Source organism: Saccostrea echinata, unplaced genomic scaffold (assembly GCF_033153115.1).
Source record: "Saccostrea echinata isolate AGI-Se365-2 ecotype Australia unplaced genomic scaffold, CSIRO_AGI_Sech_v1 ptg000006l, whole genome shotgun sequence".
NCBI classification, from domain to species: domain Eukaryota; kingdom Metazoa; phylum Mollusca; class Bivalvia; order Ostreida; family Ostreidae; genus Saccostrea; species Saccostrea echinata.
The window spans coordinates 12940566-12954099 of record NW_026889755.1 but is presented as its reverse complement, the minus strand read 5'-3'; the positions used below and the strand labels follow the sequence as shown (position 1 = coordinate 12954099).

Below are 13534 nucleotides of genomic sequence, written 5' to 3'. Positions count from 1 at the left end.
TTAAAAAGTAGGTCACAGTGACCTACTTTTTGAGCTTTGCAGGCATTCGATTTCGAAGCGTTTTAGAGGCATAATTTGGACATTTTAAGGCCTATGATCATAAAATTTTGTAAGTTGATGCATCTTGGGTCCTCAAAAAAACTTCAACTGAAAAGTAGGTCACCGTGACCTACTTTCGAAATTTTATGGCTATATTTAAATATTTAGGGTACTATTTGGCTTAGAATCATCAAAATTTGTCAGTTGATGCGTTTTAGGTCTTTGGAGTAAGTCGACTGAAAAGTAGGTCACCTTGACCTACTTTTCAATTTATATGACTATAACTAAATATTACGGGTACTAATTGGCTAAGAATCTCCACACTTTGTCAGTTGATGCATCTTGGATCTTCGGAGTAAGTCGACTGAAAAGTAGGTCACCGTGACCTACTTTTGAAATTTAATGGCTTTATTTAAATATTTCAAGTACTAATTGGCTTAGAATCATCAAACTTTGTCGGTTGATGCATCTTGGGTCCTTGGAATATGACAACTAGAAAGTAGGTCACCTTGACCTACTTTTGAAATTTTATTGCTGTATTTAATATTTTCGGGTACTATTTGGCTTACAATCATCAAAATTTGTCAGTTGATGTATCTTGGGTCCTCGGAGTAGGTCAACTGAAAAGTAGGTCACTGTGAACTACTTTTCAATTTATGATGCTATAATTAAATATTTTGGGTGCTAATTGGCTTCAAATCATCAAACTTTGTCAGTTGATGCATTCTGGGTCTACAGAGTAGGTCGACTAAAAAGTAGGTCACCGTGACCTACTTTTAAAATTTTATTGCTTTATTTAAATAGTTTTAGGTACTAATTGGCTTAGAATCACCAAACTTTGTCAGTTGATGCATCTTGGGTCCTCAAAGTCTGTCATCTGAAAAGGAGGTCACTGTGACCTACTTATGAAATTTCATGGTTATATTTTTAAAAATATTTTACGTATTAATTGGTTTAGAATCAATAAACTTAGTTGATGCATGTTTGGTCCTCAGAGAATGAAAAGTGATAAGTAGGTCACCATGACCTACTCTCAGGTACTAATTGGCTTAGAATCATCTAGGGTTCTCAGAGTGTTTCATCTAAAATGTAGGTCATGATGACCTACCTTTGGAATTTCTAGGCCTTATCTAAATATACAGTATACTTGGAGGCTTCAAATAAAAGTGATAGGTTGTACAGTTTATCAGAAGAGCGATTCAAGGCCCTTGAACAGGTATTTAACAAGAGGCCCATGGGCCACATCGCTCACCCGAGCACATTGGCTGGGGGGGGGGGGGGCTTGAATTTTAAACTACCTGATGATGCTTCCATGTCAATATAACAAATGGCTTTATTGTACCTGAGAAGATTTTAAAAAAATTTCCCATATATTCTTTTGCAAAAATTTGATCCTCCATTGTGGCTCCTCCCTATCCCAGGGCTCATCATTTGAACTTGAATCTACACTACCTGAGGATGCTTCCATATCAATATGACTAAACATAGCTTTCCTGTTCTTGAGAAGAAATATTTTTTCTATATGTTCTTATGTAAAACTTTCGATCCTCCAATGGGCCCCATCCAACCCCTGGGGGTCATCATTTGAACAAAATTGAATCTACACTACCTGAGGATGCTTCCATATCAAAATGACTAATCATGGTTTGCAGTTCTTCAGAAGAAGATATTTTCCTATATATTTCTATTTAAGACTTTGATCCTCCATTGTGGCTCCATCCTACCCACGGGGGTCATGATTTGAACAAACTTGAATCTACACTACCTAAGGATGCTTCCACATAAATATGATCAATCAGGGCTTTGCTGTTCCTGAGAAGAAGATTTTTAAAATTTTTCCTATACATTTCTATGTAAAACTTTGATCCTCCATTGTGGCCCCGCCCTACCCCCGGGGGTCATAATTTGAATAAATTTGAATCTACATTACTTGTAGATGCTTCCATATAAATATGAACAATCTGGGCTTTGCTGTTCCTGAGAAGAAGATTTTTCCTATATATTTCTATGTACAACTTTGATAGTCCATTGCAGCCCTGCCCTTCCTCCTGGTGGTCATGGTTTGAACAAACTTGAATCTACACTACCTGAGGATGCTTCCATATAAATATGACTCATCATGGCTCTGCTGTTCTTGAGAAGAAGATTTTTAAAGATTTTTCCTATATATTTCTATGTAAAACTTTGATCCTCCATTGTGGCCCCGCCCTACCCCCGGGGGTCATGATTTGAACAAACTTGAATGTACACTACCTGAGGATGCTTCCACATGAGTTTCATCTTTCCTGGCCCTATGGTTCTTGAGAAGAAGATTTTTAAATGTTTCCATTATTTTTTCACTAATTCCTAATGGCCCTTCATTTGAACAAACTTGAATCCCCTTTACCCAAGAATACTTTGTGGCAAGTTTGGTTGAAATTGGCCCAGTGGTTCTTGAGAAGAAGTCGAAAATGTGAAAAGTTTACAGACAGACAGACGGACGCCGGACAAAATGTGATCAGAAAAGCTCACTTGAGCTTTCAGCTCAGGTGAGCTAAAAAACTGGAAATATTAAGAATTATAAAGATTTGATTAATCATGAAAACAATAAACAAATATCTAGTGAGGTGCAATTATAACTGAACCCTCAATTAAGATTATATATAACTATTCATATATTATGATAAGTTTGTGATTGAGATGAAAAGTCACAGTGTTAAATAAATGTCGGTTCAGCTGCTTGCTGAAAAAAAATAATTTGCAACATGTAGGTGTAACTGTGATGCTTAGCATATGTATACAGAGTTGTAAATGCGAAACTAAGACACGTGCTCAGTTGCAGAGGAAATTCAGCTGAAAAGCAGTATGGTTTAGAAAAAGGTGTGTATCTCAAAGGAAAGGTGAATGGCCCCGTATCAATTGGTGAATTTTAATTATGGCATGTACTGATTTACAGCATATTGGGTGTTTTATCCTCCTCGCTCGGGACTGGAGATTGGCTATATGGGTGCGACTGAGGCCCAAATCTTGGAAAAACAAGCCAAAATTTGGGGAGTCCCCAAGTGCATTTTCAGTACATGTGCACTCTAATAGGTAGATTGCGTGTTATATGTTGACATAATTTGTGAGCTGTGGGTATATGAAGTGTAATTAATTAGCCCCCAGGAAAGTGTCTCCAGGTATATAATTTTATTGACCGCATGTATATATGTACCCTCTCGGCACATGTTTGGCATTAAAGGAAACTATCCCCCCTGCCACCTATATTGTAATGGCGCAGACGAACTGACAAATGTATTCATACCCGGGTAACAACGCTCATTCCCGGGTATGTATGTACTTTGGATTGTACAAAATGAACGAAGAACCAGCTGGACCACCACAGAGAGTAGTTATTCATCCATTCTTACCATTAAATAAACTAAATTGACAGACTTTGTAAATGTCCGATTATAATTGATAATTACATGTAGATACATATAGTTACAGTATCCTGATCATCAATTATGAAATTCTTACCGATTCCCATCACTAATAATAATATAAAAGTGTTTAAAATTGACTGATCAGACAATTACCTGCAGATTGACTAATGTCCACTCACAAAATATTAATAACACAGATAATTGGACAACGTCACAAGTGTTGTCGTTGAGTCCTGCTATGAGCGAGTGAGTAGCAATTAATGCATGTGTATTATATGTGACAGTGTATATACATATGTGCTGTAGCAGCTGCAATGTAACCCACTTCAATTTTTTAACCCCCCCCCCAATCAAATGGTGAGGGCTACATTATTGCAGCTAGTAGTGTAGGAGATACAAAGTGACTAGCCTGTTTTTAATTTATTAAATTTATCATGTTTTTAATAATATTTATTATTCTTCACACTTCAATACACACTTCAAATTCAACAGTCCAGTTGTCTTCAAGCTAGTGAATAACTTCTGGAGTTACGTGTAGTTGCTGTTTATAAATTTATTAATTAATATTTTGAACTTGACAGCTTAGATTTGATATTATCTTTTTCTACAGCTCAGGCTTTTCCCGGTGCCACGCCATTAGCATTTGAAGACGACCTTGAAAATGTTATAATTCCTAATAAGGATGGAATATTAAGAACTCTAGAAGATGGATGGGACAAAAGAGAAAGAAAATATTTTGTAGTTGAAGGTTATTAGGTCACCTGAGTCACTCAGGTGACCTATTGCTATCCGTTTTTGTCCGTCGTCGTGCGATGTGCGTTAACATTTGAACATTTTTAGTTTCTTCTCTGAAACCGCTCAACCAATTTCAACCAAATTTGGCATATAGAATCTATGGGTGAAGGGGAACAAAAATTGTGAATTTCATGGTCCCTGCCCCCTGGGGCCTGAGGGGTGGGGCTGAACCACCAAAATTAATGCAATCTTTAAAAATCTTCTTCTTTACTCCTGGACATCAAGCAGTCAAACTGTTGGCATCATTGTAATAAGCATTGAGTCCTCTACCTAAATTGTGAAATTCATGGCCCCAGGGTCAGGGGTTCTGGTGCTAGGGCGGGGCTATATAGATCATATAGTGAAAGTGCATTATTTCTTTGAAAATCTTCTTCTCTGCTCCTGGGTATTAAATGAACTAACTAAGTATATAGTTATGATGAGTAAGAGTGCCTCTTCCAAAATTGTGAAATTCATGGCCCCAGGGTCAGGGATTCTGGTGTTAGGGTGGGGCTCTATTGATTATATATTGAAAATGCATTAATTCTTTGAAAATCTTCTTCTCTGCTCCTGGGTATTAAATTCAGTAACTAAGTACATAGTTAAGATGAACAAGAGTGCCTCTTCCAAAATTGTGAATTTCATGGCCCCAGGGTCAGGTGTTCTGGTGTTAGGGTGGGGCTCTATTGATTATATAGTGAAAATGCATTAATTCTTTGAAAATCTTCTTCTCTACTCCTGGGTATTATTGAAACACATTAAATACATAGTTATGATAATCAAGGATGCCTCTTCCAAAATTTTGAAATTCGTGGCCCCTGGATCAGGGGTTCTGGTGTTAGGGTGGGGCTCTATCGATTATAAAGTGAAAATGTTTTAATTCTTTAAAAATCTTTTTCTCTGCACCTGGGTATAATTTAAACAAACTAAGTACATTGTTATGATAAGCAAGGATGCCTCTTCCAAAATTGTGAATTTTATGACCCCAGGTTTAAGATTCTAGTGAGAGGAGGGGGGGGGGGGCTTCTATTGATTATAAAGTGAAAAAGCAAAATTTCTTTGAAAATTTTCTTTTCTGCTTCTGGTTAAAAAAGAAAGTGTATAGTTATGATGAGCAAGAGTTCTTCTTTTAGAGTAGTGAATTTCTTGACCCCTGGGTCAGATGTGCTGGTGTGAGGGTGGGGCTCTTGATAATATAGTAAAATTCATTAATTCTATTAAACAATCCTGTTTGCTCCTTAGTGTTAAGCAGATAAACAAAGTGATTAGTTATGATGAGCAAACTTATGGTCCCAGGGTCAGAAGCTCTGGTGTTTTTTTTTTTTTTTTGGGGGGGGGGGGGGGCTCTACTCTATTGATAATATAGTGAATCTGTAGTAAAAATGCATTATTTCTTTAAAAATCTTCTCCGCACCTGGGCATATCTGAGGCAACTAGAGTAAACATTTTTTATAAGGAAGGGAATTTTTACCAGATTTTTGAACATCTGGACCATTTGGTCAAGTGTTCTGGTCCTGGCCAGGGCTCTATTAGTTTGTATTCTACTGAGAGGAGTTATTCCCCTTTGCCATTTACTTTTGATAATTTATCACTGTAAATAATGTACTTGAAAGGTAAATAGAATAAGAGAATTATGCAAAAACTTTTATTGTGTAATACAAAAAGTACTTTCATTGTTTTAATGATCAGGTAGACTTGTAAGTACATGCAGTAGATAAATAAAAATGAGACAAAAGTAACTTGTCTTATTAAATGTTCATCAAAGACCAAGAGAGGCCAGTGTAAGAGATTTCAACAAGGAATTAAAATAGTACAGAAGCATTGATAATTTGTTGATATTCTGTATGGTGATAGTGATAAATGGGGAACAGATTAGAACCTAATTTATAAACTGTTTATGAATATTAAGACCAATTATTTTGTTAATCATGATCACCCTATTTTTTTTTTCTTTTGGACAACAAAGTTTCACCTTTCAGTTTATTTTATACTCTATGCATCCTTTAAATTATTGTATCATACTCAGGTAACCGTTAAGGTCCTTGGGCCTCTTGTTATATTATACATGTATTTAAAATATCATTTCTGATGAAAATTTTGTCTTTCATCAGTCAGTTGATTTCTAAACTAGCTATTTTCAAGCCACCTGACAGTGTATATGAATGTCATATGTAGTGTACTTTTCAATCAGTGAAACATGTATACAGTAAGGTACACATAATTCAAAAGTACAACATTTATCGCACTAATAAAACTATATGATTATTCATACAGACATAAATACAAACAAAATGTCTTTCTATGTTTGTTAGTGTGGAAATTCATGGTTGCAGCTATCACGGCTATTGCAGAAAAAAATTACATGTATATTTTTCCTGGAATAACTACAACTTTATTTAATTTCCATACTAACAAATAAAAGGAAGCATTTTTAGCCCACCTGAGCTGAAAGCTTAAAGTGAGCTTATCTGATCACATTTTGTCTGGCATGCGTCTTTAATATACTTTTGACATTTTTGACTTCATCTCCATAACCATGGGGCCAATTTCAACCAAACATGCTATAAAGTATCTTTGGCTAAAGGAGATTCAAGTTTATACAAATGAAGAGTCATGGGGAAGGGGAGAGATAATCAAGAATGAAATTTTAATGGCATTACTTAAAAATCTTCTTCTTAAGAACCACTAGCTTGTGTGAGAGCATCATTACATAGTGTAGGTTCAAGTTTGTTAACTTCATAACCCCTCTGGATGGGTGGGGCCACAATAGGCAATTCAAGTATTTTATAGAAATATGTAGGAGAAATCTTAAAATTCTCAGATTTGTCAATGATGTGGAAGCATCCTCAGTCAGTGTATATTCAAGTCTGTTCAAAAGATGACCACTGAGGGTAAGGATGGGGCCCAATACTCCAAGCAGGACCATGCATTGTCACTCAGGTGATCGTTGACACCCATTAGCCTTTTATCATTAATTTTTAAACGCCCGTCTTAAGACCGGACGTATTGTTATAGCCTTACTGTCCGTCTGTTTGATTTTTCGTGTCCAGCTCATAACTTTAATACTATTTTAAAGTTGTCAGCTGATACGTCTTGGGTAGAAGATGTGTCGCACATTAAAGGTAGGTCGCTCTGACCTTTAATTAAGATGCTATGGCCAAATACGGAAAAATCCTGTCCGGCTCATAGCTAAAAAACTATTAGACTTAGAATCATCACACTTAATTTATGCATCTTAGGTAGAAGGTGTGTCGCGACCTATTTCAAGGTCACTGTGACCTTTAATTTACTGAGATTAAAAAAAAAACTGTGTCTCTAATCCCCAAAAATGTAAGAATGTTGCAGTATCCTTATTAAAAAAATGTTAAATCAAGAAAATACTTAGGTTTTTTCTTTATATACTTTACAGCAATCTATAACAAATGTAATGTTATAAGAGAAATTCCACCTCTCCCATGGGTGTAATTATCAAGCACTGGTCAAGGAGAATTTGATAACAGAAAATTACATGTCAAATTAGTGAGAAATTAATGAGTTTAGTGTGAGGAACCAACTGGTAGAGCATCTCTGATCAAGCAGGTGTTATGTATATCTCCTGGGAATTGGGCAAAGGAATCAGCATTGGATTAAATAAATCTAGTTGGCTAGCTTTTTAACTTTTAAAATGAATTTGGTGAAGAGCAATTAAAACTTAATGAGTTTAGTGTGAGGAACCAACTGGTAGAGCATCTCTGATCAAGCAGGTGTTATGTATATCTCCTGGGAATTGGGCAAAGGAATCAGCATTGGATTAAATAAATCTAGTTGGCTAGCTTTTTAATTTTTAAAATGAATTTGGTGAAGAGTAATTAAAACTAACTTGATATTGTATAATAAAATTTGATTGTATAATAAACCCGGGGTGGGGGGTGGGGGATATTGGAATCAGCAAGTCGGGTTGTCTGTTTGTCAGTATGAACTGCAGCTTAAAACTAGTCTGGCATTAAATCTCAAAGAAATCATCAAGTATTTTAAAAAAGAAAAAATATTTTATGGTAGATAGTTCCTACAAATCTAAGAGTCATGCAGTAACCTTATTAAAAATATTGCATCAAGTTAACACAAGTTTTTGTTTCTTTTTATAAATCTTTGTAACAAGTTAAAGAAAAATCTCTGTGTTCAATGACATAAATATGCATTTTTATGCAGACTATTAAAGCAGATAGTGCAGATCTATTCATCCCTTGGGAGTAATGAATGGACATGCATCCAGTTAAAGATTATAATTAATGAGTTCAATGTATAGGAAGGCTAGCTGTCTCAATACGTTCTATTTCCATTAGTGAACTCTTCAAAATTAGAGGCGCGTTTAGTCGTCTGACTGGGACAGCATGGCGTGGCGGATAATACAAAACATGCCAATCTCAATCCAATTTTAAATGTTAAATGTATTTGTCATTCCAATTAAAGACTAAAAGACATATGAAAGAGAGCGAGAACCCTAAATTTATCATCCATTAATAAAAAATACGACATTTCCGAGGCATGTGTACTGTATTCAGATGTGACATACGATAAACAATAGATAAAAAATTGATATCGTTGTCATTCCTAATCTTGATGTATATAAAGTCCACAACAATAAAATATTTCATTTGCATTTTCTTAGGAACTGTTCATCGACATTCAACATATTGTTTACATGTTTACGTTACGTTTGTCCCAGAAATCCCGCGAGATTTGTACATTTTCCGACTTTTTCACAAAAGAGCGCACTTAGAAGTATAACTCTTCCATAGTGGAAATAGAACGTATTATTTCTATTAGAGGATCTCTGATCAAGCAGCTCTTATCTGTATCCTTTGGGAATTAGACAGAAAAACTGCTTGTCAGTTTATAGCATATGTCATTTGATGGCCAGCCTTTTATTTTCAAAATTAATTTGGTATAGATTAAATTGTTAAGACTATTTTGATATTGTTTATTATGAATTTTTTTTTTGAAAATATAAAATAAATATGAAAGAAGGGGGGGGGGGAGAGAGAGAGAGAGGGAGGGGGCTTCAGATGGGCATTTGTCAAGGTCTAACACAACCATTTGAGAAATTTACTATAATTAGTGCTTGCACTACAGGAAATATATAAACATCAAATATTATAAGGAATGGAAAAATCATTGAAATCTTTGTATCAAGATTAACATGATTTTCTTGCACCCTAAACTGTTTATTATAATTTAACAATATTTGACGGGCGTATCATGCTGTGTCGGGGCACTTTATTTTACTTCTATTATGTGTACCTTACTGTATACATGTTTCAAAAAATTTTGAATCAAAAATTTGTTTGAACAAATTTATTTTTATTTTTGAAAAGGTAAAGAAGGAGAGCCTACACGAAATGAAAGAATAAAAGATATAATGAAAAAATTAGAGAACAAAAATCACATCCACAACCACAAAAGGTAACTTTTAACATTGTAACATTATACATGCATAAATATAGACCTTCATTGGCTATTAATACCATTACCATTGATGTTATTGAAAGGTGAACAAGCAGGGTTCTTGTTGAAGTAATTTCTAGCTAATTCAGTTAATTATAGCTTCATGCTTTCATATACATTTGACGTGAGTAATGATATACTGAATAGAATTATTTGGTTTCAGTCAAATAAAAAACTACCATATCAATTATTCATGAGGTTCAGTTTAGTAACGATATGGCTTTTCACTGGAAGCTCCCCCTCCCCCATATAACAGGTTTTTATTATGAATGATCCTATAAACAGTAATTCTGTGGTATTTTGTGCATTTAGAGTTATCTGCCCTTATATGTATAAAAATCAAATAAATGGAAATTTTCAAAGGTGAGGTTTATTGAGACCAATTTAACCTTTGGGAACATGCATACAAAGAACATAGAGACTAATGCACAAAAGAAAAAAGCCAAAATCAGTAGCGTCAACATTACAGAATTCTTTTTTTCCCAAGATTTTTTTCATATAACTATGGCTCATCACATGTTTCAGTAAACATTCAAAAATAATCATTTGTCTTTTCGTTATTTTTTGGCATTCTTTTCTTTCCAAGTTATGTGTCTGTTTAGAAGGAGCTTTTAAATTATCAGTATGATGAGCACAGACTTGGTAGGCACAGTAAACTTTTGATCTGCACATTGTCACTGCTTCCACAGCTGTAACAAACACCAGGAAAACAAGCACTAGTGATTTAAATACTAGTATCTTCTGAAAAGCATTCAAGTAATACCGTGTTTCTGTGGGTCATCATAAGGACACCAAAAGCACTTTGTTTACATTGTTGACAATGTATGTCAACAATTACAAAAATGACAATTGTTACATACTTCATTCTGAACTGCATTTGGATTTTCAACAAGATAAAATTAACATACTTTCCAAACAAACGAACAGTTTCCGATGATTGACACCAATCGACAGCATCAATCGACAGCATCGCCCTGTCAAACGAATCCATTTTTTGATTTGCCAATCAATGCTTTGACTGCATAACTTGGGACCACATACCATGTATACTTGGAATAGAAGTCCACCACCATGCATATTTTACTCACAATTTATATATATATATATATATATATATATATATATACACTGTATATATTGCATTGATGAGTTCAGTTTCTTGGAAAAAAATTATAAAATAGTCATAATCAAATTTGAATGTAATAATTGTGAAAAAAAAATTATAATGGTATTGTGATTTTTCATGTTTCCATTTTTGTTTGTAGAGAAAGATTGACAATCTCAAATGAAAAGTACACAAGAACTAGGAGACCAAAAATTCGAGTAGGATGGCGCCACTTCAAAAATGACAGCCTCAAACAAGTATTCTTTAAAGATGGAAAGGGTGTCCGTGAGGTTTTCTTGCAATCGCTTGAGCTTGAAGTAAATGATGTCATTCAACTTGCAAAAGAGGTTATGTTTCCTAAAGGGGTGTGTAAATATGGTAACATTAGTCAGATGGAAGTATGGTTGGGGGACTATGCAGGAGAAAAGTTAAGGAATTTCGAAACTCAGGGAGATGATAAACAATGTCTCGGAAAGTACTTAAAAGCCCAGGGACTCCATCTTTCAAGATGCACATTTTACTTGATGACGAGAGAAAAGAATTCCTCATCAGCCAACAATACTTTAACCAGCGATCAGGAACATTTTGGCATCATTGACAACCAGAAAAGAAGTAAAGTAGATGAGCCTAGTGAGCATCAGCTTGTACAAATTAATTTTGCTGGAATTGTCCGTGAAAAACAAATCATGAATATTCAGTATGTGCAAGAAAATTTTTCCAAGTATGACAGTGAAAAAATTTAATAAAATGTCATTCAATTTCACAGTGCCAAAATATTACATCTTTTACTGAATATGTGGATGATGATGACAACAACAATCCTTGTTTGTATGGATTTTTTATAAGTAAAATCAGAATAGGTCAGAAGTGTTTTTTAGATTGCATGTTTGAAAGACACAATGGGATATTGGAAAAGGATATAAAATTCCCATCATCCAACAAAACTTGACATTTTGAAGGCATCATTATTCATGAGCCAATGGAGATCTGGGGCTATGATGGAGATAAATTTGTGCTAGGAATTGTAGCTGTCCCTGCAGAAAGTGAAAAATATAAGTGGTTTAAAGACAACATCCCAGTTAATAGAGGCTCTTATTTCATTTCCGTCAAGGATAAAAGCAGCGAATGTGCACATTTTACTGATAAATTGATTGTTTTTCGGGGGGGGGGGGGGTGTAAAAATTCACAGGTACTTGGGTCTTGGTTTATAAATATGTATGTTCCTTATTGATATGTAAAAAATGAACTTTGCCTTTTTACTGAAATGTATTGATTAAAGCACAAAATTTTACAGCTTGAATTGTATTTGAACAATATCTTTTTCATTAATTTTCTCTTTTCATGTAAGCAAGTTTATTACGAAGTAGGAATTGTACTTCGGGTTCGTTGCCACGATGCTCTCAGTGAGGAATATACACATTTCACCGATAAATTTATTAGGAAAACCTACTACATATGTGTAATATATAGTCCTTCGATATATAAATATATTCACAACTTATAGTGTTATCATTGATTTATACCATTATTTCAATGACCATTCACACATAAGCTTTTTTTATGTTCCTGCAGCTATAATCGTCTCGTTTTTTCTTTTTAACATCGGGCTCGATGCTATATGATGTTCTAGAAGCTTCCTTCAATATTAAGATCAGTGAATGACGAAAATAATTTGCTCATTTTCTTTTTTAATCGGTCATCACATCTTATTTCATTCAAGTTTTGATTGAATAATTTAGTGATGACGTTTTATGAAATAAATAAACGATTGTTTATCAGTTTCATTGAAAATTGCCACCGTACTCACGTTTTTACTATTTGATGGCTGTTTATAGAAAATAAAAGTATATGTGAAGTATGAAAGCCCTAGCACCAACCATTCAAAAGTTATGGCCAAGGTTAAAGTTTTTCAAAAGTAGGTCAAACACCTAGGTCAAGGTCAAAAGGTCAAAGTGGTTGGTATCCAAAAAAGGTCTTGTCACAAGGATTACACATGTGAAGTATGAAAGCCCTAGCTCCAACCATTCAAAAGTTATGGCCAAGGTTAAAGTTTTTCAAAAATAGGTCAAGGTCAAAGTTGTTGGTATCCAAAGGAAGGCCTAGTCACAAAGAATACACATGTGAAGTTTGAAACCCCAAGCACCAACTGTTCAGAAGTTATGGCCAAGGTTAAAGTCTCATAAAATTTTGCAAAGGTGGATCAAACTCCAAGGTCAAGGTCAAAAGGTCAAATATGATGGTACCCAAAGAAAGGTCTTGTCACAAGGAATAGACGTGTGAAATATGAAAGCTCCAACCAATCAAAAGTTATGGGCAAGGTTAAAGTTGACAACAGACAGACAGACAAACGGACAAATAGACAGACAGGACAAAAACAATATACCACCGGGATCTTTCGATCCTGGGGCTTAAAAACAAAGTTGAAAATATGTGAATAATTCAAATAAAGTTGTGGAGTGGGTGACCCCTGATGGCTTGATGGGATGGGGTGACCCAGGACGGTCTGATGAAATGTGGAGTGGGTGACCCCAGAGGATTTGATGGAATGGGTTACCCAAGACGGCCTGTCGGGATGGGTGACCCCAGACGGCTTTGATGAGATTGGTGACCCCAGACGGACCCATGACGTCATTGACCGCAAATGGACCCCATACTATACCCTTACTACTCCCATAGTCTTTGCCTACTTATATCATCGATAATTATAGTGATTGTTCCTGAACATTTT

The 13534-nt window shown here is 35.0% G+C and overlaps 1 pseudogene; it reads left to right on the top strand.

Moving 5' to 3' along the window:
* Window positions 1-3373: 3373 nt before the first annotated feature.
* On the top strand, window positions 3374-13402 carry LOC133180402 (uncharacterized; annotated as a pseudogene).
* Window positions 13403-13534: the final 132 nt, after the last annotated feature.